The 27,450-nt window shown below is 46.7% G+C and overlaps 2 pseudogenes; both read left to right on the top strand.

The window, feature by feature from the left end:
- The first annotated feature begins 5,124 nt into the window (after positions 1 to 5,124).
- On the top strand, positions 5,125 to 5,768 carry LOC117035368 (translationally-controlled tumor protein-like; annotated as a pseudogene).
- Positions 5,769 to 21,233: 15,465 nt separating this feature from the next.
- On the top strand, positions 21,234 to 23,512 carry LOC117035104 (translationally-controlled tumor protein-like; annotated as a pseudogene).
- The last annotated feature ends 3,938 nt before the right edge of the window (positions 23,513 to 27,450 follow it).

Below are 27,450 nucleotides of genomic sequence, written 5' to 3' on the forward strand. Positions count from 1 at the left end.
AAAGTCAGGCCATAGAACACTTGTAACTTAAATCCGTATATATACTACACGGATGAATCCCAGAGGGAATATGAAATAAATGCTTGATAAGAAAAAAAATTCAGAAAATAACAAGTGTTCGCAAGAATGTGCAGAAATTGAAATGCTTCTGCACTGTTGGTGAAAATACAAAATGGTGCACCCTCTTTGGAAAACAGTATGGTGGTTTCTTACAAAGTTAAACATAGGATTACCATATAACCCAGCCATCCCACTTCTGGGTATGTACTCAAATCAACTGAAAGCAGGATCTCCAATAGCTATTTCTACACCCATATTCATAGCAGATTTATTCACAATAGCTAAAATGTGAATGCAACCTAAGTGTCCATCGATGGATGAATGAATGGGTAAGCCAAATGTGGTGCATTACAGACAACTGAATATCGTTCAACCTTTAGAAGAAGGAAATTCTGAATATGCTACAACATGGATGAAGCTTGAGGACATTATGTTAAGTGAAATAAACCAGTCACAAAAAGACAAATACTTTATGATTCCACTTACATGACGTACTTAGAATCACAGAAACACAAAGTGTGATAGTGGTTTTCACGGATTGGGGGAGGGGAGAATGGGAATTTTTGGTGTTGTACCATAGGTAGTGCTTCAGTTTTACAAGGTGAAAAGAGTTATGCAGATGGACGGTGGTGCTGGTTGCACAATTGTGTGAATGTTTTAATACAACTGAACTGTACCTTAAAAAATGTTGAAGATAGTGAATTTATGTTATGTGTATTTTAGCACCATAAAAGCAATAAAAAAGAAAAAACTCATCTCTGAATCTGAATGTCAATGGTACAGGTGACTACAGAATGAACAACCCCGTGTGTCCTCTCTCTTGGTGATCCAGATGGTTGGTTTTCTGAGAAGCAGTTGCTCTGGTTTCCTTTCCTGTGACTTTACAGCTCTCACACGCTTGTTCGTGGGAGGAAGTTCATCAAGTGAGACACCGTCGTGCCCTTTGAAAATGTCCCTTTGTCTTAGCCTCCTATAAACGCCATGGGTAACTCTCCTCTTCGCTCCTCTTCTGCCGTGGACCACTTGCTTCGCCAACAGGGCGCTAACTCAGTTTAATAGCTTCAGAAAAGTTTCCTACATACAAGGGAAACTTCAGTGGCCACACGGGGCAATGGACTTGGGAAGTCCCCAACGCTGCTCGCCTAAGATGTCTCCCTCCACATCAGCCAGTCCTCATTAGTACTTTTTATATATGTGCATACCTTAGACTCTCTGCTCTCTTGAATCCTTCGACCTGTCCACACATCCACACTCCTACCTCCTTTATCTCCTTGACCAGTTCACACCCCTGCCAGACATTTTCCCTCCCACCTTGGCCCCTCAACTCCTGAGAGTCATTGCAGCTTTGGGCCTCCTCCCCCATCATGGGCTCTTGAGGGGTTCAGAGACCCGAAGACCAACGTCCTGATGCTGAAAAGGGTGACTGAAACAGGAAAGGAACCCACAAACCACACTGGTACTTATCATGCCCAGAACTACCCCTGTTGAGGCCGGATAGACTCAAAGTCCTCAGGGTTCTTTACCCCAAATTTCTCCCTTTGAAACACAATCTTTATTTAATTGTACTAAAAATCACATAACATTAAATTTACCATCATGGACCATTAGCCCGTGTACAGTTCAGTAGTGGTATATATATATTCTCATTTTTGTATAACAGATCTCCAGCACTGTTTGATCAGTGAAGTTGAAAATCTATCCCCACTGAAAGAAAACACCCATTTCCTCCTCCCCGCAGTACCCTGCAACGACCAATCTTCTTACTGTTTCTGTAAATTTGAATTCTTACGATACCCCTATAAGTGGAATCATACTGTACTCATCCTTTTGTGACTGGCTTGTTGCACTTCACATAATATCCAAAATTAACTTCTTTTCTAAGGCTGAATAATATTCCATACGTATACATATATGTGTATGTGTAACTTTTTATTCATCCATTCTTCTGTCTATGGACACATTTTGGTTGCTTCCACCACTCGGCTATTGTGAATAATGCTGCAATGCAAGCGGATGTGCAAAGATCTCTTCAAAATCCTCCTTTCAATTCTTTTGGATATAAATCAGAAGTGAGCTTACTGGATCATATGGTAAGTCTACATCTTATTTTTGGAGGAATCTCCATACCCTTTTCTACAGCAGCTGCATCATTTTACATTTCCACCTACAATGAGTCTGGGTTCTAATGTCTCCACATTTGTCAACAGGTTATTTTGGGTTTTTGATAATGACCATCCTAATGGGTGTGAGATGATATCCCATTGTTGTTTTGATTTGATTTCTCTAATGATTAGTGATGTTGAGCATCTGTTCATAAGCTTATTGGCCATTTGTGTATCTTCTTTACAGAAATGTCTGTTCAAGTATTTTGACCATTTTTTAATTAGGTACTTTGGGCTGTTTTGTTGTTGTTGAATTGTAGGGTTTCTTTATATAGCCTAGATATTCACTGTGTTAATAGATAAGTGACTTGAAAATACTTTTTCCATTCTATAGGTCCCCTTTTCACATACTTCTTATTTTGAAAACCAATAGTTTTTAAGCTTCATGTAGTCCCATTTTCTATTTTGCTTTTGTTACCTGAGCTGCTGGTGTCATACTCAAGAAATCATGGCCAAATCCAATGTCATGAAGCTTTTCTTCTGAGTTTTACGTTTAGATCAGTGTTACAGTCTTACGTTTAGATCTTTAACCATCTCGAGTTAATTTTTGTATATGGTATAAGGTAAGGGTGCATCTTCATTCTTTTACATGTGGATATCCAGTTTCCCAGCACCGTTTGTTTGTTGAAGAGTCTGCATACTTTCCCCATTGAGTGTCTTGGCACCAAGGTCAAAGAATATTTGACTATATAAGGGGGAGTTATTACTGGTGTCTTACTTCTGTTCCATTGGATCATATGTCTGACTTTATGCCAGTACCACTCTATTATTGCTTTACCTATGTAAGGTGTTTTGAAATTAGGAAGTGCAAGCCTCCTACTTTGACTTTGCTCTTCTTCAAGATTCTTTTGGCTCAAAGGGGTCCCTGGACATACCATATGAACTGGAGAAAAATTTTTTCCTCTTTCTTTTTTCAAAATGCCATTGAGAATATATGAATTACATTGAACCTATACATCACTTTGGGGAGTACGGACAATTTAAAAATACTAAATCTTCACACCCATGGGTTTGTTGCTAATGTGGATACCTTTTCATAGAAACAGATGTTCTAGTTCCCTATCTTGCAATTTCTTTGTACTCAACTCTCTGATGGGGTTCACGCACCTCTCCCACACCACTGGGGCACTCCCTAAGGTGAGGACAGGTCCCGGGTTCCAAGGCTTCAGATCCAGGACTGTGTGAAGAGATTCAGCAAGCTGACTCTTGCCTCGCTCCTGTCATTGTTTTCCTATCTGGTTTAACTTTCTGTTAATTCCACGGGTAATTCTCATTGTGTAGTCTATCCTCCTTTCTTCTGCCAACTCAAGCTCAACTGGAACAATCTTGCCCGATATAAACACAAAACATCTTCAATAGAAGAGTGGAAACCTGTTTTACGAATGTTGGTGACTGGTTCATTGACACGTCATTAATTTGTCAGAAATATCTGCAACTCATCCACAAGAAAGCTGTCCGGTTAGCAATTCTAAAGGTCTGCCTTTCATAAACAAAATAACTGAAAATTTGTAAGACAAACTGAGCATGTCTGTGAGATTCAGTCCCAGGAATGACGTCAACCTGGAGGCCTCTTACAGAGTCACAGATCTGAGTTGAGCCACCTCACACCCAGAGGAATGTCTTGGCCTAGCAGCCTGTGCACCAGTGCCAAGCCCATTTTTGTTCAATGTCACTAGAAATCAGAAGGTTCCAAATGACCTTGGTGCTCACCAGGATTCTCACAGGTTCACAGTGGAGGCTGCTTCCCTCTACACATGCAAATCCTGGGGAGAAAGGGCCTGTGTGGGATGAAACCAGTGTCCCCTTTCAGGGTCACCGCTCACTAGTCTCCTCTCCAAGCCCTGCCCACCCTATAGGTTCCTGGGGTCCACGCTGAGGGCCAATCCTAGTCTCAGTCTGCTCCTTGCCACCCTGACCTATCACCCTATCTGGGCATCAGCTTGATGAGCTCCTGACTGTGAACTGCGAAAGGGTGGGACAGAAGTGGGGGCTGGGTGTGACCTCTAGGTCCCTAAGGGTGCCTGTGGCAGAGCTCAGAGATCTTCGTCAGAAGGGAGGCCCCAGGAGGCTCTTGACAAGCGTGACCACACTGTGCTGATAGAACTTGAGGCTTGACTAGGACAGCCAGGCCCCAAATGCTGGGAATTCCCCCGCCCTGGCTTGTGGGCTCCTTGTCCAGCCCAGGTTCAGCCCAGGTGCTTATAACTACAAATGAATATCTCCCACCTTCATCACCTCTCATTGCCATATGTGGTGTTCAGTTTGGAGAAACCCCCTGGCAGTCTTTAGCACGCCCCTCCTCTTTCCACAGCCGCCAAACACACTAGCCTCTAAAATCTTTGCTGGCTTACCCTTCCCTGAGACACTAGTGCCTCAGGTCTGGCGTGTTTGAGGAGACAAGGGTGACATTGTTAGTCCTGGTTTAGGGTGAAGAGTAATAGGAGGACTAGGGAGGGGAGAATTCTGCTCCACCCAGAGTGTGAACTCAGTCTCCCTGGAGATTTCTCCTATGAGGCAGGTGGTCCTCAACGCCAGTCAGGACTCTTAACTCTCCAAATTTAGTCTTTAGACCTGCCCTCCCCTCTCTCTAAGCCCATGCAGGCTCAAACCCCTTAACAGGCCACCCCCTTTTTCTGTGGAGATCTCCACCCCATCCCCAAAACTTGGCTCTGCCCCACCTGCGCCTTCGCCCCTTTAACACAGACCTCACCACAGAAACAGGCCAGAGACTGCATTGTGTTTACCAACACTTTTATTCGTTTTCAAAGTTATTGTCGTAGTCAGGCAATCAGATGTGATAAAATGATGAAAGCAGATGATTGATAAAACTTCTTGCTTTTCCACCGGCTCCCCCCTCTCCCCGAGCGAGGCTCCCGCTGCCTGGCGTGGCACCCAGCTCCTGATGAGGCTGCAGTGCTGTCACCTCCTGTCAGCCCCCATCATATCCATCTACTGGGACCTCATCAGCTATGATGAGGTGTTCTCCGACATCTACAAGATGTGGGAGATTGCGGATGGGCTGTGCCGGGACGGGGAGGAAGATGGTCAGTAGGACAGAGGGTGACTTGGATCACTCGCTCATTGGTGGAAATGCCTCCACTGAAGGCCCGGACGGTGTATGTACCGAAAGCAATGTAGTCACTGGTTTGATATTTTCATGAATCATCATGAGCAGGAAACCAGCTTCACAAAAGAAGCGTGCAAGAAGTACATCAAGGATTACATGAAATCACTCAAAGCAAAACTTGAAGAACAGAAACCAGAAAGAGTAAAAGCTTTTATGACATGGGCTGAAGAACAAATCAAGTATATTCTTGCCAAGTTCCAAAACTACCAGTTCTTTGTTGATGAAAACATAAATCCAGATGGCATGGTTGCTCTGCTGGACTTCGGTGAGGATGGCATTTACAGTTTTTTTCTTAAACGTTAATTTCACAGTTTGGTACATCAGGATTCTTCTTCTTAAAGAAAGAAAGGCTCTTTTTCACAAGTTTAACAAGCTGGTTTGCAGTATCACTGGCGATCTTTCTCATTCCGAATTCAAGAAGCTGCTGAATCGCACATAAACATACTTCTTCTATGAACGTCCTTAGGTTTAGATATGTTGTTAATTTCTCGTGTAAAAGTAACATCATCTTATCCACGAGAAATGTCTTCATGATAAGGAATAGAATTCCTGTGAGCATCCATTTTCCAAACGAATTTATCACATCTTCAGACAACATAATAATAGGTACTTCAGTCTCAGCTACAACTGCAGACTTGGTTCTGACCTTGTTCTGACCTGGGCCTTCACTTGTAAAGCTCACTGACCAGTAGTTCGGAGAGGCCAATGCCATTAAAAACAACAAAATCCAAAAAGGTTTAAAGTATTCAGAGTTCCCCTTGAAAGGTAAGGCACCGTGCACTGTTCCCCGACTCAGCAGGAGTGCTAGATTCTGGTAAGGTTGCTGACCGATAAATGTAAGGGGAGATGCTAAGCCAGAGCCTTTATTGTGTGATGTCCATGTCTACAGCAAGACAAAAGAGCTGCTTGTGCATAGCAAAAGGCACCACTGGTGCATGAAGAAGGGGCACAAGTGTATGAACATTATGCACCACTGTGGCATGAGAGAAACAGCCACTGGGGCTTGAAAAAAGGCACCACTGGGGATTGAGAAAGGGCAGCCAGAGCAGGAAAAAGCCACTTGGTTTCATAATTGTCAAATCTGAATAATCCTGGGTGTCCTGGAGTTAAAGGTGGTTGTCTGGTTTCCTGGAAACCCACGTCTAGAATTAAATCAAAATGTCCAAACACTCCTACAAATAGGAGATAAGCCCCAAGAGGTATTAACGGCTTCCTCATCTATGCACAAACTGCTGAAACCTGTTCTTTACTTGAATAGCCTCATTATAGTACAGGGAAAATAAAGGGAACATTAAGTCTTGGCTCCATTGTAGAATAAATTATGAGTCAGAGCATGAACAGAAGCAAACTGTACAACCAACATATGTCAATCAAATCACCGCAGTGTACGTGTCACATCTCCTGCTGTAAGGAAAGTTAACTACCCTTTTCTATGTAAGAAAAAGCTAACCTGACGTTAGGAGCAGTTTTCTATTCTGAGGTCTGTCCCGGCCACCCTCCTGGGGGTGTTTCTCTCCTTACCACCCAGGGCAGCTGTCTCCCCGAGACACTGCCATTAGCTTCCTACCTCCTGACTTGAATAAAGACTCCTCCTTGCTCTCCTCCTTTCTGGCTGAGTCTGTGAACTCCTTCACCTTTTGCAAACGACCAGCGGTTAACTCCAAGGACACCGCACACAAAACCACCAGCCTTGAGAATCGCCTGAAGTCTAGCTGATCAGAAGTCCCCTAACAGAGGACATACAGAAGAAGCCACCTCGAGAATGGTGGGAGGGGCAGAGGCTTGGAATGGACCGGTCCCACTCCCATGAGTGGGGGTTAGAGATCCACAGGATATGTAGGTTACCAAGGTCTCCCCTCAGAAGCAAGGCGTCCCACCCCACAACAGGCTCCCTGGCCCAGGGTTCCAGTGCCGGAAATAGAAGTCCCCATAATTCTGGCTGTGAAAAACCAGAGGAGATGGTGGTTGAGTGAGACAAGGGCAGCTGGAGTCCCAGGCGTTCCTCTTACAGGGCCCGTACATGGATTTCCGTACCGATGGATAACATATATAAATGTAATATATATAAAAGACAAAGCTGAAATAAAAATTCATAGTAAAAGTAAATAATAAGATGAATAACAAGTACTCATAAACTATAAAAGAACGTGATCAAATAAATACAGAAATACAAAATATACTAAATGTACAAACTGAAATAAAAATGTGTGAGAAACCTAAGTAATAAGACATAAATAAAAAGAAAGTATAAAAATAAGTACTTATGCATCAAGTAGTAATAAATTAAATAAATTAAATGGGTTAAAAATATTAAAATACGTGGAAATTAACACAAGACTAAAGTGGATTGACTATGTGAAAGTAACCTACAACTAATGTTGCTCATATCACATACTGTCCCCTGAATAATTAATTGTTGAATGAATTCACTCAACTCCTTCCCTTCGTGCTCACTCTCATTTGTCATTTGTGTGCCGATTGCACTTACATGAGGTACTTACAGAAGCACAAAGTGTAATAGTGGTTTTCACGGATTGGGGGAGGGGAGAATGGGAATTTTTGGTGTTGTACCATAGGTAGTGCTTCAGTTTTACAAGGTGAAAAGAGTTATGCAGATGGACGGTGGTGCTGGTTGCACAATTGTGTGACTGTTTTAATACAACTGAACTGTACCTTAAAAAATGTTGAAGATAGTGAATTTATGTTATGTGTATTTTAGCACCATAAAAGCAATAAAAAAGAAAAAAATCATCTCTGAATCTGAATGTCAATGGTACAGGTGACTACAGAATGAACAATCCCGTGTGTCCTCTCTCTCGGTGATCCACATGGTTGATTTTCTGAGAAGCAGTTGCTCTGGTTTCCTTTCCTGTGACTTTACAGCTCTCACACGCTTGTTCGTGGGAGGAAGTTCATCAAGTGAGACATCGTCGTGCCCTTTGAAAATGTCCCTTTGTCTTAGCCTCCTATAAACGCCATGGGTAACTCTCCTCTTCGCTCCTCTTCTGCCGTGGACCACTTGCTTCGCCAACAGGGCGCTAACTCAGTTTAATAGCTTCAGAAAAGTTTCCTGCGTTTCAATGGCCACAGTGCCCTTTGAAAATGTCCCTTTGTCTTAGCCTCCTATAAACGCCATGGGTAACTCTCCTCTTCGCTCCTCTTCTGCCGTGGACCACTTGCTTCGCCAACAGGGCGCTAACTCAGTTTAATAGCTTCAGAAAAGTTTCCTGCGTTTCAATGGCCACAGGGGGCAACGGACTTGGGAAGTCCCCAACGCTGCTCGCCTAAGATGTCTCCCTCCACATCAGCCAGTCCTCATTAGTACTTTTTTACAGTTAAGGCTGTTTTCATCCCAACTAGATTGAAACAACTACTTGACTTGGAGCTCATGGGTAGAAAAACCACAGGAAAAAAAGGAAATAGAAAAGGGTAGGTCAAGCCAACAACTTTTAATAGTTAAGGCTTTTTTTACCCCAAGTAGGTTGAAACAACTACCTCAGTTAGAACTGATGGATATAAAAAGCACACTTAAAAAAAGGGGAGGGGCAGTTAAAGGCAAGAGCTTTGAACAGCAAAGCCTTTCCACATCCCCACTACTAGATTAAAGGCTTAGCCTCTCCATTTGCATTTATCTGTCAGCAACCTTACCCAAATCTGACACTCCCGCTCAGGCCTCCCACGGTGCACAGGTGGCTCTCCTTTAAGTGGAACTGTGAATACTTTAGAGGGTTTTGGATTTTGTTTTTCCAATGGTATTGGCCTCTCTGTGACCTTTACAAGTTAAGGCCCAGGCACAGAACAAGGGTCACCAGGTGTGAAGTCGAAACTAAGACTGAAGTACCTATTTATTATGTTTTTCCAAAGAGAGGATAATTTCACTTAGAGAATGGATGGCTCAGAGTTAGTAAAGGTGCATAGATTTCAGGTGTACAATTCTGTATTACATCATCTATAAATCCCATTGTGTTCACCACCCAGAGTCAGTTCTCCTTCCATCACCATATATTTGATCCCCTTTACCCTCATCTCCCACCCCCATCCCCTCTCACCCTCTGGTAACCACTAAACTATTGTCTGTGTCTATGACTTTTTGTTTCTCATTTGTTTGTCTTGTTCTTCTGTTCTTTTTAGTTTATTTACCACATATCAGTGAAGTCATATAGTTCCCTGCTTTTTCTGTCTGACTTATTTCGCTTAGCATTATAATCTCAAGATCCATCCATGTTGTCACAAATGGTCCTATTTCATCTTTTCTTACCACCGAATTGTATTCCATTGTGTACATATACCACAACTTCTTTATCCATTCATCTATCGAAGGACATTTTGGTTGTTTCCATGTCTGGGCCACCGTAAATAAAGCTGCAGTGAACATTGGAGCACACCTGTCTTTATGTATAAATGTTTTCAGATTTTTTGGGTAGATACCCAAGACAAGGATTGCTGGATCATATGGTAATTCTATTCGTAATTTTTTGAGGAACCTCCACACTGCCTTCCATAGCGGCTACACCAGTCTGCATTCCCACCAACAGTGTATGACAGTTCCTTTTTCTGCACAGCCTCTCCAACACTTGTTACTATTTGTCTTGTTGATGATAGCCATTCTGACTGGGGTGAGGTGATATCTCATTGTGGTTTTTATTTGCATTTCTCTGATGATTAGTGATGTTGAGCATTTTTTCATATGTCTATTTGCCATTTGTATGTCCTCTTTGGAGAAATGTCTCTTCAGGTCCTCAGCCCATTTTTCAATTGGGTTGTTTGTTTTTTTGTTGTTGAGTTGTATGAGTTCCTTGTATATTTTGGATATTAGCCCCTTATCGGAGGGACTGTTTGCAAAAATCTTCTCTCATTCAGTTGGTTGCCTCTTTATTTTATCAGTGGTTTCTTTTGTATTGCAGAAACTTTTAAGTTTGATGTAGTCCCATTCACATCATTAATATGTCAGAAATATCTGTAACTCGTCCACAAGAAAGCTGTCCGGTTAGCAATTCTGAAGGCCTGCCTTTCATAAACAAAATAACTGAAAATTTGTAAAACATACTGAGCATGTCTGTGAGCTTCAGTCCCAGGAATGACGTCAACCTGGAGGCTTCTTACAGAGTCACAGATCTGAGTTGAGCCACCTCACACCCAGAAGAATGTCCCGGTCTAGGAGCCCATTTTTATTCAATGTCACTAGAAATCACAAGGTTCCAGATGTCCTTGGTGCTCACCAGGATTCTCACTGGTTCACAGTGGAGGCTGGTTCCCTCTACACGTGCAGATCCTGGGGAGAAAGGGCCTGTGTGAGATGAAAACAGTGTCCCCTTTCAGGGTCACCGCTCACAAGTCTCCTCTCCAAGCCCTGCCCACCCTATAGGTTCCTGGGGTCCACGCTGAGGGCCAATCCTAGTCTCAGTCTACTCCTCGCCACCCTGACCTATCACCCTGTCCGGGCATCAGCTTGCTGAGCTCCTGACTGTGCACTGGGACAGGGGTGGGACCCAAGTGGGGGCCGGGTGTGACCTCTAGGTCCCTAGGGGTGCCTGTGGCAGAGCTCAGAGATCTACGTCAGAAGGGAGGGCCCAGGAGGCGCCGGACAAGCGTGACCACACTGTGCTGATAGAACTTGAGGCTTGACTAGGACGGCCAGGCCCCAAATGCTGGGAAGTCCCCCGCCCTGGCTTGTGGGCTCCTTGTCCAGCCCAGGTTCCCGCCCAGGTTCTTTTAACTACAAATGAATATCTCCCACCTTCATTTCCAGTCATTGCCATATATGGTGTTCAGTTTGGGGGAAACCCCTCTGCCCCAGCCCCCCCACCCCCGCCCCCCGCAGTTTTTAGCACGCCCCTCCTCATTCCACAGCCACCGAGCACTAGTCTACCTGTAAAATCTTTGCTGGCTTACCCTTCCCTGAGACACTACTGCCTGAGGTTTGGCACGTCTGGGAAGGAAAGAGTGACGTCGTTAGTCCTGGTTTAGGGTGAAGAGTAGTAGGAGGACTAGGGAGGGGAGAATTCTGCAGTGAAAAGCTGAGGGATTGCTAGGGTGGGGGTGGGTGGACCCACCCGCTGCGGGGAGAGTCACTGGAGCTGGAGGTGGGGGCGAAGATGAGGGAGCCATTCTCCCAGACTTGGCTGGATGGTCCTGAGGGGCTGGATGGCTTTTTAGAGGAAGCAGTAGGTACTCGAAGGCTCGGATGAGTGCCCTGGACACTGGAACTAAACACGTTGATTTGGGGCGTCCATAGTGGGGTGATCACTCATACGAATGGGGGAGCAAAAAGAAAAAACTTGAAGAAAACGGAGGGAGCAGAGGGCGTCCCTAAATGGATGTAGAGGCAGTGACAGGGTAGGCACTAATGCCCGGGGCGCGGGGGTGGGGGTGACGTGGAGGGCGTGGTTTAGGGCTGAGTGGGCGACCGCAGCGGAAGCAGCCAACTGGGACTGTTGGAGACGGAAGCAGGGTGAGAGGGACATTAGAGCCACTGGGGAACCTAGAATCCAGTGAGTGGGGACGGAGGGACGGGTGGGGCGGGGAAGCAGGAAGCCGAGACCGGGAGGGGGCGGAAGGGCGGAGCAGAGGCCGGGAGGGGGCTCCAGCGAGGCAGGAAGCCCGAGCGGGGAGCAGCTGATCTTTGAGAGGGTTAGGAAACTCCAGCCTGGGGGCAACGGTGGCGAAGCCGGGCGCGGGACTAGATCCCAGGGATCGCGGTGTCCAGAGTGCGGCCCGGGGTTTTCTGTGTCCAGCTCAGACCAGGGCGGGAGGGCCAAAGCCTGTTGCCCAAGGCGGGTCTGGATCCGGCAGTGTCAGCATCGCTGGGGAGCTCCGCGGGAACGCAAACTCTCCCTCCTCGGGACGCCAAGGCCTCTTCTCCGGAGCCTGCCAGAGCGCCAGCTCCCTAGAGAATTGCGAGGAAGTGTCCACGACGGAGGCACCGAGTGGAGGCCGAGGAGCAGCCTGGCGGTGGGTGTTGGGGTGCCTGATGGAAGGGGATAGAGGGCGGACGGAGGTCCTTGGAGCTTGCTGAGCTGAAGGCAGTGAGGAAAGGGGTGAGGGTTGGCAACACAGGACTCTAGATGCCTGGGGGTAAACACGGGGTCAGGGTCCTCTCCAGGGGTCAGAGCTATTTGCACGGTTTTACTTCTTCTTACATAGAGGACCTGTGGGGACAGAGCCAGGAGTGCAGTTTCCAGGCTCCCGGCCTCACATAGAAAGGTGCTGGCTCAGGTAGTAGATGGTGGTCAGCTGTGACTAGTTGGCCACCGGCTGTTACAGGTTAGCCATTAGCCACCGATACAACTGCCGCAGCAAAGCTAGCAAGGTGTGGCGTGGTGGTGTAGGTTTGGCGTGGTGGAGTGTGGATTGCGGAGTGCAGAGAGGCGGATTGCAGCTAGCAAGTGAGGTTGGTTGGCAGAGACAAGTGGATGGCGGGTTGTGGATAGTGTGGCTCCTGCTTCCTGTGTCTCCAACCCAGCCGCCAGCAAGAATATAGTGCTGTGACTCCCTTATCTATGGCTCCGTGTGTGTTCCTTTTTGGCCTCACCATGTCCTGCGTTCTTATGTGGGGAGCGGGAGCTGGGACCCCGCCTGACACCCTGCGTGACAGGACCTCCGCAGCACAATGTGCTCTTGAAAGTGTCCAACGTGCATGCCCATTATGGCCTCGTTTTCCTCAAAGTGCCGGTTTGATGTTCAACCAGTTCGGATTCAAGAATTGTGTATTGGAAGCAACATGCCCAGGTCAGGTTAGTTTTCAAGGCTTTCCACCACCAGGAACATGTAGCTCAGGATTCTTCCAGCCACCAGAGAAGGTGCTGACAATAGTTGAAGAAGGGGTGGATCTGTTCCTCCGGGCCCAAAAAGATGGCATCAGGAAGGCTTTGCTGTGGAAGTTTTCTCTGCACCCCATTCATTCCCGTTTTAGCCTCTAGACTGTCATTTGTACTCGGGGTGTTTCCGTATCCCTTCCTCACGTCAAAAATTGTCCTCTCAAACTACCCAGAGTGTGGGCTCCGACTCCCTGGAGATTCTCCTAAGAGCAGGTGGTTCTCAAGGCCACTCCGGACTCAACTCTCCAAATGTAGCCTTTGGACCTGCCCTCCTCAGCTCTGTAAACCCATCCCCTTGAGATCTCCTCCCCACCGCCATCCCTGGGCTCTGCCCCACCTGCGCCTGCGCCCCTTTAACACAGACCTCACCACAGAAACAGGCCAGAGACTGCATTGTGTTTACCAATACTTTTATTCGGTTTCAAATTCACCTCTTTTTAAATTTTTTAAATAATTTTGTTTGGTGTGGTTTTCCAGGACTTGTTGCTTTCCATCTAGTTGTGGAGGGCACAACTCACCGGCCCATGTGGAATCTAACCGGCCACGCTGGTGTCACCAGCATTGCACTCTAACCAATTGAGCCACCCAGGGCACCCCTTCAAATTCGTATTCTTCATCAGGCAATCAGATTCGGAAAAATGATGAAAGCACGTGACTGATAAAGCTTCTTGAAGAAATATCTTTAATTACAGATATTTTCAATTCGTGATGATAAATCATTGAATCGTTTTGGTTGTGATTCATGCAGGAAAGCAAAAGGTTGTTCGTTCAGAAAGTGTAATCGTTTTCCATGTACATTTATAGTTTTCTTTTGTCATACCATAGTTTCACACTTTGGTACATCAGGATTCTTCTTCTGAAGCAAAGAAGTGATCTTTTTCACAAGTTTAGCAAACTGGTTTTCAATAACACTGGCAATCTTTTCAGTTGCAAGGTTAAGATTCCTATTAATTGTAAGTAAACATGACCGTTTTACGAATGGCGGGAGGTTTAGATACGTTGCTAATTTCTCTGATGAAAGTAATATCATCTTATCCACGAGAAATGTCTCCCTGATATGGAATAGAATTTGGGTGAGCATCCATTTTCCGAGTGAAATTGTCCTCTCGTTGGAAAACATGATGAATAGGTACTCAGTCTCAGGTACGACTGCAGACCTGGTGAGGCTTGTTCTGTGCCTGGGCCTTAACTTGTAGAGATCACTGAACAGTGATACAGAGAGGCCAATCAATACCAATGAATAAACAAAATTTAAAAACGTCTGAAGTATTCACAGTTCCACTTAAAGGAGAGCCACCTGTGCACCCTGGGAGGACTCCGCCGGAGTGTCAGATTTGGGTAAGGTTGCTGACAGATAAATGTAAGTGGAGAGTCTTAAGTCTTCAGTCCAGTAGTGGGGATGTGAAAAGGTTTACCAGTTGAAAGCTCTTGCCTTCAACTGCTGCTTTCTTTTCTTAGTGTGCCTTTTATATCCATCAGTTCTAACTGATGAGTCATTGTGTTTTAAGGTACTGCCACGAAAACACTCAGTTAAATGTTCAACAGTTAAATGTTGAACTGCTCCTCTCTTTTTTTGCCTATCCATCAGTTCTAACTGACGAAATTGTGTCAATGAAAACACCCTAACGGTTAAACCTAGAACTGCTCCGGCCTTTTTTTTTCAGTGTGCTGTTTTTATATCCATCAGTTCTAACTGACGTCATCAGTTTCAATGAGGATGGCTTAGCATAGAAACAGATGCTCTAGTTGCCTGTCCTGCCATTTCTTTGTACTCAGCTCTCCGACGGGGTTCACGCACCTCTCCCACACCACTGGGGCACTCCCTGAGGTGAGGTGAGGACAGGTCCAGGGTTCCAAGGCTTCAGATCCAGGGACTGTGTGAAGAGATTCAGCAAGCTGACTCTTGCCTCGCTCCTGTCATTGTTTTCCTGTCTGGTTTAACTTTCTGTTAATTCCACGGGTAACTCTCATTGTGTAGTCTATCCTCCTTTCTTCTGCCAACTCAAGCTCAACTGGAACAATCTTGCCCGACAGAAATACGAAACATCTTCAATAGAAGAGTGGAAACCTGTTTTACGAATGTTGGTGACTGGTTCATTGACCCGTCATCAATTTGTCAGAAATATCTGCAACTCATCCACAAGAAAGCTGTCCGGTTAGCAATTCTAAAGGTCTGCCTTTCATAAACAAAATAACTGAAAATCGGTAAGACAAACTGAGCATGTCTGTGAGCTTCAGTCCCAGGAATGACGTCAACCTGGAGGCGGCCTCTTACAGAGTCACAGATCTGAGTTGAGCCACCTCACACCCAGAGGAATGTCTCGGCCTAGCAGCCTGTGCACCAGTGCCCAGCCCATTTTTGTTCAATGTCACTAGAAATCAGAAGGTTCCAGATGACCTTGGTGCTCACCAGGATTCTCACTGGTCACAGTGGAGGCTGCTTCCCTCTACACGTGCAGATCCTGGGGAGAAAGGGCCTGTGTGGGATGAAACCAGTGTCCCCTTTCAGGGTCACCGCTCACAAGTCTCCTCTCCAAGCCCTGCCCACCCTATAGGTTCCTGGGGTCCACGCTGAGGGCCAATCCTAGTCTCAGTCTGCTCCTCGCCACCCTGACCTATCACCCTGTCCGGGCATCAGCTTGCTGAGCTCCTGACTGTGCACTGGGACAGGGGTGGGACCCAAGTGGGGGCCGGGTGTGACCTCTAGGTCCCTAGGGGTGCCTGTGGCAGAGCTCAGAGATCTACGTCAGAAGGGAGGGCCCAGGAGGCGCCGGACAAGCGTGACCACACTGTGCTGATAGAACTTGAGGCTTGACTAGGACGGCCAGGCCCCAAATGCTGGGAAGTCCCCCGCCCTGGCTTGTGGGCTCCTTGTCCAGCCCAGGTTCCCGCCCAGGTTCTTTTAACTACAAATGAATATCTCCCACCTTCATTTCCAGTCATTGCCATATATGGTGTTCAGTTTGGGGGAAACCCCTCTGCCCCAGCCCCCGACCCCCGCCCCCCCCGCAGTTTTTAGCACGCCCCTCCTCATTCCACAGCCACCGAGCACTAGTCTACCTGTAAAATCTTTGCTGGCTTACCCTTCCCTGAGACACTACTGCCTGAGGTTTGGCACGTCTGGGAAGGAAAGAGTGACGTCGTTAGTCCTGGTTTAGGGTGAAGAGTAGTAGGAGGACTAGGTGGGGGAGAATTCTGCAGTGAAAAGCTGAGGGATTGCTAGGGTGGGGGTGGGTGGACCCACCCGCTGCGGGGAGAGTCACTGGAGCTGGAGGTGGGGGCGAAGATGAGGGAGCCATTCTCCCAGACTTGGCTGGATGGTCCTGAGGGGCTGGATGGCTTTTTAGAGGAAGCAGTAGGTACTCGAAGGCTCGGATGAGTGCCCTGGACACTGGAACTAAACACGTTGATTTGGGGCGTCCATAGTGGGGTGATCACTCATACGAATGGGGGAGCAAAAAGAGAAAACTTGAAGAAAACGGAGGGAGCAGAGGGCGTCCCTAAATGGATGTAGAGGCAGTGACAGGGTAGGCACTAATGCCCGGGGCGCGGGGGTGGGGGTGACGTGGAGGGCGTGGTTTAGGGCTGAGTGGGCGACCGCAGCGGAAGCAGCCAACTGGGACTGTTGGAGACGGAAGCAGGGTGAGAGGGACATTAGAGCCACTGGGGAACCTAGAATCCAGTGAGTGGGGACGGAGGGACGGGTGGGGCGGGGAAGCAGGAAGCCGAGACCGGGAGGGGGCGGAAGGGCGGAGCAGAGGCCGGGAGGGGGCTCCAGCGAGGCAGGAAGCCCGAGCGGGGAGCAGCTGATCTTTGAGAGGGTTAGGAAACTCCAGCCTGGGGGCAACGGTGGCGAAGCCGGGCGCGGGACTAGATCCCAGGGATCGCGGTGTCCAGAGTGCGGCCCGGGGTTTTCTGTGTCCAGCTCAGACCAGGGCGGGAGGGCCAAAGCCTGTTGCCCAAGGCGGGTCTGGATCCGGCAGTGTCAGCATCGCTGGGGAGCTCCGCGGGAACGCAAACTATCCCTCGTCGGGACGCCAAGGCCTCTTCTCCGGAGCCTGCCAGAGCGCCAGCTCCCTAGAGAATTGCGAGGAAGTGTCCACGACGGAGGCACCGAGTGGAGGCCGAGGAGCAGCCTGGCGGTGGGTGTTGGGGTGCCTGATGGAAGGGGATAGAGGGCGGACGGAGGTCCTTGGAGCTTGCTGAGCTGAAGGCAGTGAGGAAAGGGGTGAGGGTTGGCAACACAGGACTCTAGATGCCTGGGGGTAAACACGGGGTCAGGGTCCTCTCCAGGGGTCAGAGCTATTTGCACGGTTTTACTTCTTCTTACATAGAGGACCTGTGGGGACAGAGCCAGGAGTGCAGTTTCCAGGCTCCCGGCCTCACATAGAAAGGTGCTGGCTCAGGTAGTAGATGGTGGTCAGCTGTGACTAGTTGGCCACCGGCTGTTACAGGTTAGCCATTAGCCACCGATACAACTGCCGCAGCAAAGCTAGCAAGGTGTGGCGTGGTGGTGTAGGTTTGGCGTGGTGGAGTGTGGATTGCGGAGTGCAGAGAGGCGGATTGCAGCTAGCAAGTGAGGTTGGTTGGCAGAGACAAGTGGATGGCGGGTTGTGGATAGTGTGGCTCCTGCTTCCTGTGTCTCCAACCCAGCCGCCAGCAAGAATATAGTGCTGTGACTCCCTTATCTATGGCTCCGTGTGTGTTCCTTTTTGGCCTCACCATGTCCTGCGTTCTTATGTGGGGAGCGGGAGCTGGGACCCCGCCTGACACCCTGCGTGACAGGACCTCCGCAGCACAATGTGCTCTTGAAAGTGTCCAACGTGCATGCCCATTATGGCCTCGTTTTCCTCAAAGTGCCGGTTTGATGTTCAACCAGTTCGGATTCAAGAATTGTGTATTGGAAGCAACATGCCCAGGTCAGGTTAGTTTTCAAGGCTTTCCACCACCAGGAACATGTAGCTCAGGATTCTTCCAGCCACCAGAGAAGGTGCTGACAATAGTTGAAGAAGGGGTGGATCTGTTCCTCCGGGCCCAAAAAGATGGCATCAGGAAGGCTTTGCTGTGGAAGTTTTCTCTGCACCCCATTCATTCCCGTTTTAGCCTCTAGACTGTCATTTGTACTCGGGGTGTTTCCGTATCCCTTCCTCACGTCAAAAATTGTCCTCTCAAACTACCCAGAGTGTGGGCTCCGACTCCCTGGAGATTCTCCTAAGAGCAGGTGGTTCTCAAGGCCACTCCGGACTCAACTCTCCAAATGTAGCCTTTGGACCTGCCCTCCTCAGCTCTGTAAACCCATCCCCTTGAGATCTCCTCCCCACCGCCATCCCTGGGCTCTGCCCCACCTGCGCCTGCGCCCCTTTAACACAGACCTCACCACAGAAACAGGCCAGAGACTGCATTGTGTTTACCAATACTTTTATTCGGTTTCAAATTCACCTCTTTTTAAATTTTTTAAATAATTTTGTTTGGTGTGGTTTTCCAGGACTTGTTGCTTTCCATCTAGTTGTGGAGGGCACAACTCACCGGCCCATGTGGAATCTAACCGGCCACGCTGGTGTCACCAGCATTGCACTCTAACCAATTGAGCCACCCAGGGCACCCCTTCAAATTCGTATTCTTCATCAGGCAATCAGATTCGAAAAAATGATGAAAGCACGTGACTGATAAAGCTTCTTGAAGAAACATCTTTAATTACAGATATTTTCAATTCGTGATGATAAATCATTGAATCGTTTTGGTTGTGATTCATGCAGGAAAGCAAAAGGTTGTTCGTTCAGAAAGTGTAATCGTTTTCCATGTACATTTATAGTTTTCTTTTGTCATACCATAGTTTCACACTTTGGTACATCAGGATTCTTCTTCTGAAGCAAAGAAGTGATCTTTTTCACAAGTTTAGCAAACTGGTTTTCAGTAACACTGGCAATCTCTTCAGTTGCAAGGTTAAGATTCCTATTAATTGTAAGTAAACATGACCGTTTTACGAATGGCGGGAGGTTTAGATACGTTGCTAATTTCTCTGATGAAAGTAATATCATCTTATCCACGAGAAATGTCTCCCTGATATGGAATAGAATTTGGGTGAGCATCCATTTTCCGAGTGAAATTGTCCTCTCGTTGGAAAACATGATGAATAGGTACTCAGTCTCAGGTACGACTGCAGACCTGGTGAGGCTTGTTCTGTGCCTGGGCCTTAACTTGTAGAGGTCACTGAACAGTGATACAGAGAGGCCAATCAATACCAATGAAGAAACAAAATTTAAAAACGTCTGAAGTATTCACAGTTCCACTTAAAGGAGAGCCACCTGTGCACCCTGGGAGGACTCCGCCGGAGTGTCAGATTTGGGTAAGGTTGCTGACAGATAAATGTAAGTGGAGAGTCTTAAGTCTTCAGTCCAGTAGTGGGGATGTGAAAAGGTTTACCAGTTGAAAGCTCTTGCCTTCAACTGCTGCTTTCTTTTCTTAGTGTGCCTTTTATATCCATCAGTTCTAACTGATGAGTCATTGTGTTTTAAGGTACTGCCACGAAAACACTCAGTTAAATGTTCAACAGTTAAATGTTGAACTGCTCCTCTCTTTTTTTATATCCATCAGTTCTAACTGACGAAATTGTGTCAATGAAAACACCCTAACGGTTAAACCTAGAACTGCTCCGGCCTTTTTTTTTCAGTGTGCTGTTTTTATATCCATCAGTTCTAACTGACGTCATCAGTTTCAATGAGGATGGCTTAGCATAGAAACAGATGCTCTAGTTGCCTGTCCTGCCATTTCTTTGTACTCAGCTCTCCGACGGGGTTCACGCACCTCTCCCACACCACTGGGGCACTCCCTGAGGTGAGGACAGGTCCAGGGTTCCAAGGCTTCAGATCCAGGGACTGTGTGAAGAGATTCAGCAAGCTGACTCTTGCCTCGCTCCTGTCATTGTTTTCCTGTCTGGTTTAACTTTCTGTTAATTCCACGGGTAACTCTCATTGTGTAGTCTATCCTCCTTTCTTCTGCCAACTCAAGCTCAACTGGAACAATCTTGCCCGACAGAAATACGAAACATCTTCAATAGAAGAGTGGAAACCTGTTTTACGAATGTTGGTGACTGGTTCATTGACCCGTCATCAATTTGTCAGAAATATCTGCAACTCATCCACAAGAAAGCTGTCCGGTTAGCAATTCTAAAGGTCTGCCTTTCATAAACAAAATAACTGAAAATCGGTTTTAAGACAAACTGAGCATGTCTGTGAGCTTCAGTCCCAGGAATGACGTCAACCTGGAGGTGGCCTCTTACAGAGTCACAGATCTGAGTTGAGCCACCTCACACCCAGAGGAATGTCTCGGCCTAGCAGCCTGTGCACCAGTGCCCAGCCCATTTTTGTTCAATGTCACTAGAAATCAGAAGGTTCCAGATGACCTTGATGCTCACCAGGATTCTCACTGGTTCACAGTGGAGGCGGCTTCCCTCTACACGTGCAGATCCTGGGGAGAAAGGGCCTGTGTGGGATGAAACCAGTGTCCCCTTTCAGGGTCACCGCTCACTAGTCTCCTCTCCAAGCCCTGCCCACCCTATAGGTTCCTGGGGTCCACGCTGAGGGCCAATCCTAGTCTCAGTCTGCTCCTCGCCACCCTGACCTATCACCCTGTCCGGGCATCAGCTTGCTGAGCTCCTGACTGTGCACTGGGACAGGGGTGGGACCCAAGTGGGGGCTGGGTGTGACCTCTAGGTCCCTAGGGGTGCCTGTGGCAGAGCTCAGAGATCTACGTCAGAAGGGAGGGCCCAGGAGGCGCCGGACAAGCGTGACCACACTGTGCTGATAGAACTTGAGGCTTGACTAGGACGGCCAGGCCCCAAATGCTGGGAAGTCCCCCGCCCTGGCTTGTGGGCTCCTTGTCCAGCCCAGGTTCCCGCCCAGGTTCTTTTAACTACAAATGAATATCTCCCACCTTCATTTCCAGTCATTGCCATATGTGGTGTTCTGTTTGGAGAAACCCCCTGGCAGTCTTTAGCACGCCCCTCTTCTTTCCACAGCCTCCAAACACACTAGCCTCTAAAATCTTTGCTGGCTTACCTTTCCCTGAGACACTACTGCCTCAGGTCTGGTGTGTTTGAGGAGACAAGGGTGACATTGTTAGTCCTGGTTTAGGGTGAAGAGTAGTAGGAGGACTAGGGAGGGGAGAATTCGGCTCCACCCAGAGTGTGAACTCAGTCTCCCTGGAGATTTCTCCTATGAGGCAGGTGGTCCTCAACGCCAGTCAGGACTCTTAACTCTCCAAATTTAGTCTTTAGACCTGCCCTCCCCCTCTCTCTAAGCCCATGCAGGCTCAAACCCCTTAACAGGCCACCCCCTTTTTCTGTGGAGATCTCCTCCCCATCCCCAAAACTTGGCTCTGCCCCACCTGCACCTTCGCCCCTTTAACACAGACCTCACCACAGAAACAGGCCAGAGACTGCATTGTGTTTACCAATACTTTTATTCGTTTTCAAATTTATTGTCGTAGTCAGGCAATCAGATGTGATAAAATGATGAAAGCAGATGACTGATAAAACTTCTTGCTTTTCCACCGGCTCCCCCTTCTCCCCGAGCGAGGCTCCCGCTGCCTGGCGTGGCGCCCAGCTCCTGATGAGGCTGCAGTGCTGTCACCTCCTGTCAGCCCCCATCGTATCCATCTACTGGGACCTCATCAGCCATGATGAGGTGTTCTCCGACATCTACAAGATGTGGGAGATTGCGGATGGGCTGTGCCGGGACGGGGAGGAAGATGGTCAGTAGGACAGAGAGTGACTTGGATCACTCGCTCATTGGTGGAAATGCCTCCGCTGAAGGCCCGGACGGTGTATGTACCGAAAGCAATGTAGTCACTCGTTTGATATTTTCATGAATCATCATGAGCAGGAAACCAGCTTCACAAAAGAAGCGTGCAAGAAGTACATCAAGGATTACGTGAAATCGCTCAAAGCAAAACCTGAAGAACAGAAACCAGAAAGAGTAAAAGCTTTTATGACATGGGCTGAAGAAAAAATCAAGTATATTCTTGCCAAGTTCCAAAACGACCAGTTCTTTGTTGATGAAAACATAAATCCAGATGGCATGGTTGCTCTGCTGGACTTCGGTGAGGATGGCATTTACAGAGTTTTTCTTAAACGTTAATTTCACAGTTTGGTACATCAGGATTCTTCTTCTTAAAGAAATAAAGGCTCTTTTTCACAAGTTTAACAAGCTGGTTTGCAGTATCACTGGCGATCTTTCTCATTTCGAATTCAAGAAGATGCTGAATCTCACATAAACATACTTCTATGAATGTCCGTAGGTTTGGATATGTTGTTAATTTCTCGCGTAAAAGTAACATCTTATCCACAAGTAATGTCTTCATGATAAGGAATAGAATTCCTGTGAGCATCCGTTTTCCAAATGAATTCATTGCATCTTCAGACAACATAATAATAGGTACTTTAGTCTCAGCCAGGACTGCAGACTTGGTTCTGACCTTGTTCTGACCTGGGCCTTCACTTGTAAAGCTCACTGACCAGTAGTTCGGAGAGGCCAATGCCATTAAAAACAACAAAATCCAAAAAGGTTTAAAGTATTCAGAGTTCCCCTTGAAAGGTAAGGCACCGTGCACTGTTCCCCGACTCAGCAGGAGTGCTAGATTCTGGTAAGGTTGCTGACCGATAAATGTAAGGGGAGATGCTAAGTCTTCAGTCTAGTAACCAGTTCAAAGCTCTTGCCTTTAATTGCTCCTTTCTTTCCTTTTTCTGTGTGCTTTTTTATATCCATCAGTTCTAACTGAAGTCATTGTTTTAACCTTTGGGGTCAAAACAGTGTTAACAGTGAAATGTTCCTCTTAACTTCCTTTTTTTGTTTTTAAGCGTGCTTTTTATAACCTAAAGCTCCTAGTCAATTAGCTGTTTCAATCTAGTTGGGATGCAAAAAGCCTAATCTGTTGAAAGTTGTTGCATTTAACTGCTCCTTTTTTTCCTTTTTCTGTGTGCTTTTTATAGCCATCAGTTCTAACTGATGAGTCATTGTGTTTCAAGGTACTTCCATGAAAACACCCTTAACAGCTAAATGTTGAACTACTCCTCCCTTTTTTTATATCCATCAGTTCTAACTGACGTCATTGTGTCAATGAAAACACCCTAACAGTTAAACCTAGAACTGCTCCGGCCTTTTTTTTCAGTGTGCTTCTTTTATATCCATCAGTTCTAACTGACGTCATCAGTTTCAATGAGGATGGCTTAGCATAGAAACAGATGCTCTAGTTGCCTGTCCTGCCATTTCTTTGTACTCAGCTCTCCGACGGGGTTCACGCACCTCTCCCACACCACTGGGGCACTCCCTGAGGTGAGGACAGGTCCAGGGTTCCAAGGCTTCAGATCCAGGGACTGTGTGAAGAGATTCAGCAAGCTGACTCTTGCCTCGCTCCTGTCATTGTTTTCCTGTCTGGTTTAACTTTCTGTTAATTCCACGGGTAATTCTCATTGTGTAGTCTATCCTCCTTTCTTCTGCCAACTCAAGCTCAACTGGAACAATCTTGCCCGATAGAAATACGAAGCATCTTCAATAGAAAAGTGGAAACCTGTTTTATGAATGTTGGTGACTGGTTCATTGACACGTCATTAATTTGTCAGAAATATCTGCAACTCATCCACAAGAAAGCTGTCCGGTTAGCAATTCTGAAGGTCTGCCTTTCATAAACAAAATAACTGAAAATTTGTAAGACAAACTGAGCATGCCTGTGAGCTTCAGTCCCAGGAATGACGTCAACCTGGAGGCGGCCTCTTACAGAGTCACAGATCTGAGTTGAGCCACCTCACACCCAGAGGAATGTCTCGGCCTAGCAGCCTGTGCACCAGTGCCAAGCCCATTTTTGTTCAATGTCACTAGAAATCAGAAGGTTCCAGATGACCTTGGTGCTCACCAGGATTCTCACTGGTTCACAGTGGAGGCGGCTTCCCTCTACACGTGCAGATCCTGGGGAGAAAGGGCCTGTGTGGGATGAAACCAGTGTCCCCTTTCAGGGTCACCGCTCACTAGTCTCCTCTCCAAGCCCTGCCCACCCTATAGGTTCCTGGGGTCCACGCTGAGGGCCAATCCTAGTCTCAGTCTGCTCCTCGCCACCCTGACCTATCACCCTGTCCGGGCATCAGCTTGCTGAGCTCCTGACTGTGCACTGGGACAGGGTGGGACAGAAGTGGGGACTGGGTGTGACCTCTAGGTCCCTAGGGGTGCCTGTGGCAGAGCTCAGATTCTTCGTCAGAAGGGAGGGCCCAGGAGGCTCTTGACAAGCGTGACCACACTGTGCTGATAGATCTTGAGGCTTGACTAGGACAGCCAGGCCCCAAATGCTGGGAATTCCCCCGCCCTGGCTTGTGGGCTCCTTGTCCAGCCCAGGTTCAGCCCAGGTGCTTATAACTACAAATGAATATCTCCCACCTTCATTAAGTCTCATTGCCATATGTGGTGTTCAGTTTGGAGAAACCCCCTGGCAGTCTTTAGCGCGCCCCTCTTCTTTCCACAGCCTCCAAACACACTAGCCTCTAAAATCTTTGCTGGCTTACCCTTCCCTGAGACACTACTGCCTCAGGTCTGGCGTGTTTGAGGAGACAAGGGTGACATTGTTAGTCCTGGTTTAGAGTGAAGAGTAGTAGGAGGACTAGGGAGGGGAGAATTCTGCTCCACCCAGAGTGTGAACTCAGTCTCCCTGGAGATTTCTCCTATGAGGCAGGTGGTCCTCACCGCCAGTCAGGACTCTTAACTCTCCAGATTTAGTCTTTAGACCTGCCCTTCCCCTCTCTCTAAGCCCATGCAGGCTCAAACCCCTTAACAGGCCACCCCCTTTTTCTGTGAGGATCTCCTCCCCATCCCCAAAACTTGGCTCTGCCCCACCTGCGCCTTCGCCCCTTTAACACAGACCTCACCACAGAAACAGGCCAGAGACTGCATTGTGTTTACCAACACTTTTATTCGTTTTCAAATTTATTTTCGTAGTCAGGTAATCAGATGTGATAAAATGATGAAAGCAGATGACTGATAAAACATCTTGCTTTTCCACCGGCTCCCCCCTCTCCCCGAGCCAGGCTCCCGCTGCCTGGCGTGGCGCCCAGCTCCTGATGAGGCTGCAGTGCTGTCACCTCCTGTCAGCCCCCATCGTATCCATCTACTGGGACCTCATCAGCCATGATGAGGTGTTCTCCGACATCTACAAGATGTGGGAGATTGCGGATGGGCTGTGCCGGGACAGGGAGGAAGATGGTCAGTAGGACAGAGGGTGACTTGGATCACTCGCTCATTGGTGGAAATGCCTCCGCTGAAGGCCCGGACGAAAGCAATGTAGTCACTGGTTTGATATTTTCATGAATCATCATGAGCAGGAAACCAGCTTCACAAAAGAAGCGTGCAAGAAGTACATCAAGGATTACGTGAAATCGCTCAAAGCGAAACCTGAAGAACAGAAACCAGAAAGAGTAAAGCTTTTATGACAAGAAAGTATATTCTTGCCAAGTTCCAAAACGACCAGTTCTTTGTTGATGAAAACATAAATCCAGATGGCATGGTTGCTCTGCTGGACTTCGGTGAGGATGGCATTTACAGAGTTTTTCTTAAACGTTAATTTCACAGTTTGGTACATCAGGATTCTTCTTCTTAAAGAAAGAAAGGCTCTTTTTCACAAGTTTAACAAGCTGGTTTGCAGTATCACTGGCGATCTTTCTCATTCCGAATTCAAGAAGATGCTGAATTGCACATAAACATACTTCTTCTATGAACGTCCTTAGGTTTAGATATGTTGTTAATTTCTCGCGTAAAAGTAACATCATCTTATCCACGAGAAATGTCTTCATGATAAGGAATAGAATTCCTGTGAGCATCCATTTTCCAAATGAATTTTTTGCATCTTCAGACAACATAATAATAGGTACTTCAGTCTCAGCCAGGCCAGCAGACTTGGTTCTGACCTTGTTCTGATCTGGGCCTTCACTTGTAAAGGTCACTGACCAGTAGTTCGGAAAGGCCAATGCCATTAAAAGCAACAAAATCCAAAAAGGTTTAAAGTATTCAGAGTTCCCCTTGAAAGGTAAGGCACCGTGCACTGTTCCCCGACTCAGCAGGAGTGCTAGATTCTGGTAAGGTTGCTGACCGATAAATGTAAGGGGAGATGCTAAGTCTTCAGTCTAGTAACCAGTTCAAAGCTCTTGCCTTTAATTGCTCCTTTCTTTTCTTTTTCAGTGTGCTTTTTTATATCCATCAGTTCTAACTGAAGTCATTGTTTTAACCTTTGGGGTCAAAACAGTGTTAACAGTGAAATGTTCCTCTTAACTTCCTTTTTTTGTTTTTAAGTGTGCTTTTTATAACCTAAAGCTCCTAGTCAATTAGCTGTTTCAATCTAGTTGGGATGCAGAAAGCCTAATCTGTTGAAAGTTGTTGCATTTAACTGCTCCTTTTTTTTCTTTTTCAGTGTGCTTTTTATAGTCATCAGTTCTAGCTGAAGTCATTGTTTTAACCTTTGGGGTCAAAACAGTGTTAACAGTGAAATGTTCCTCTTAACTTCCTTTTTTTTGTTTTTAAGTGTGCTTTTTATAACCTAAAGCTTCTAGTCAATTAGTTGTTTCAATCTAGTTGGGATGCAAAAAGCCTGATCTGTTGAAAGTTGTTGCATTTAACTGCTCCTTTTTTTTCTTTTTCTGTGTGCTTTTTTATATCCATCAGTTCTAACTGAAGTCATTGTTTCAACCTTTGGGATCAAAACAGTGTTAACAGTGAAATGTTGTTGCTCTTAACTTCCTTTTTTTGTTTTTAAGTGTGCTTTTTATAACCTAAAGCTCCTAGTCAATTAGCTGTTTCAATCTAGTTAGGATGCAAAAAGCCTTCACTGTTAAAAGTTGTTGCCTTCAACTACCCTTTTGTTTTGTTTTGTTTTTGTTTGTTTGTTTTAGTGAAAAAGGAGTTCATTCGAAGAAAAAGTACACTTGAAAAGAATAGAAGGGGATCCAAGCAGTAGAGTGTGGCTCAAGGGCTCAAGATGGCATTATTACAAGAAAAAGTACACTCCAAAGAGTTTACACCTGGCAGAGCAAAAGAAGAGGCTCAAAAGGCAGGGTTTGTTTTTAATTTTTTTTTTTTTTTTTTTAATGTTAGTGTGGTTTTTATACCCATGAGCAGTAAGTCAAGTATTTTTTTCAGACTAGTTGGGATGAAAAAAGCTTTAACAGTTAAAAGTTGTTGCGTCTAACCACCCGTTTTTTTCTTTCTGTTTTTAAGTGTGCTTTTTATACCTACGAGCTCTAAGTGAAGTAGTT

The sequence above is a fragment of the Rhinolophus ferrumequinum genome, chromosome 15 (assembly GCF_004115265.2).
Source record: "Rhinolophus ferrumequinum isolate MPI-CBG mRhiFer1 chromosome 15, mRhiFer1_v1.p, whole genome shotgun sequence".
NCBI classification, from domain to species: Eukaryota; Metazoa; Chordata; class Mammalia; order Chiroptera; family Rhinolophidae; genus Rhinolophus; species Rhinolophus ferrumequinum.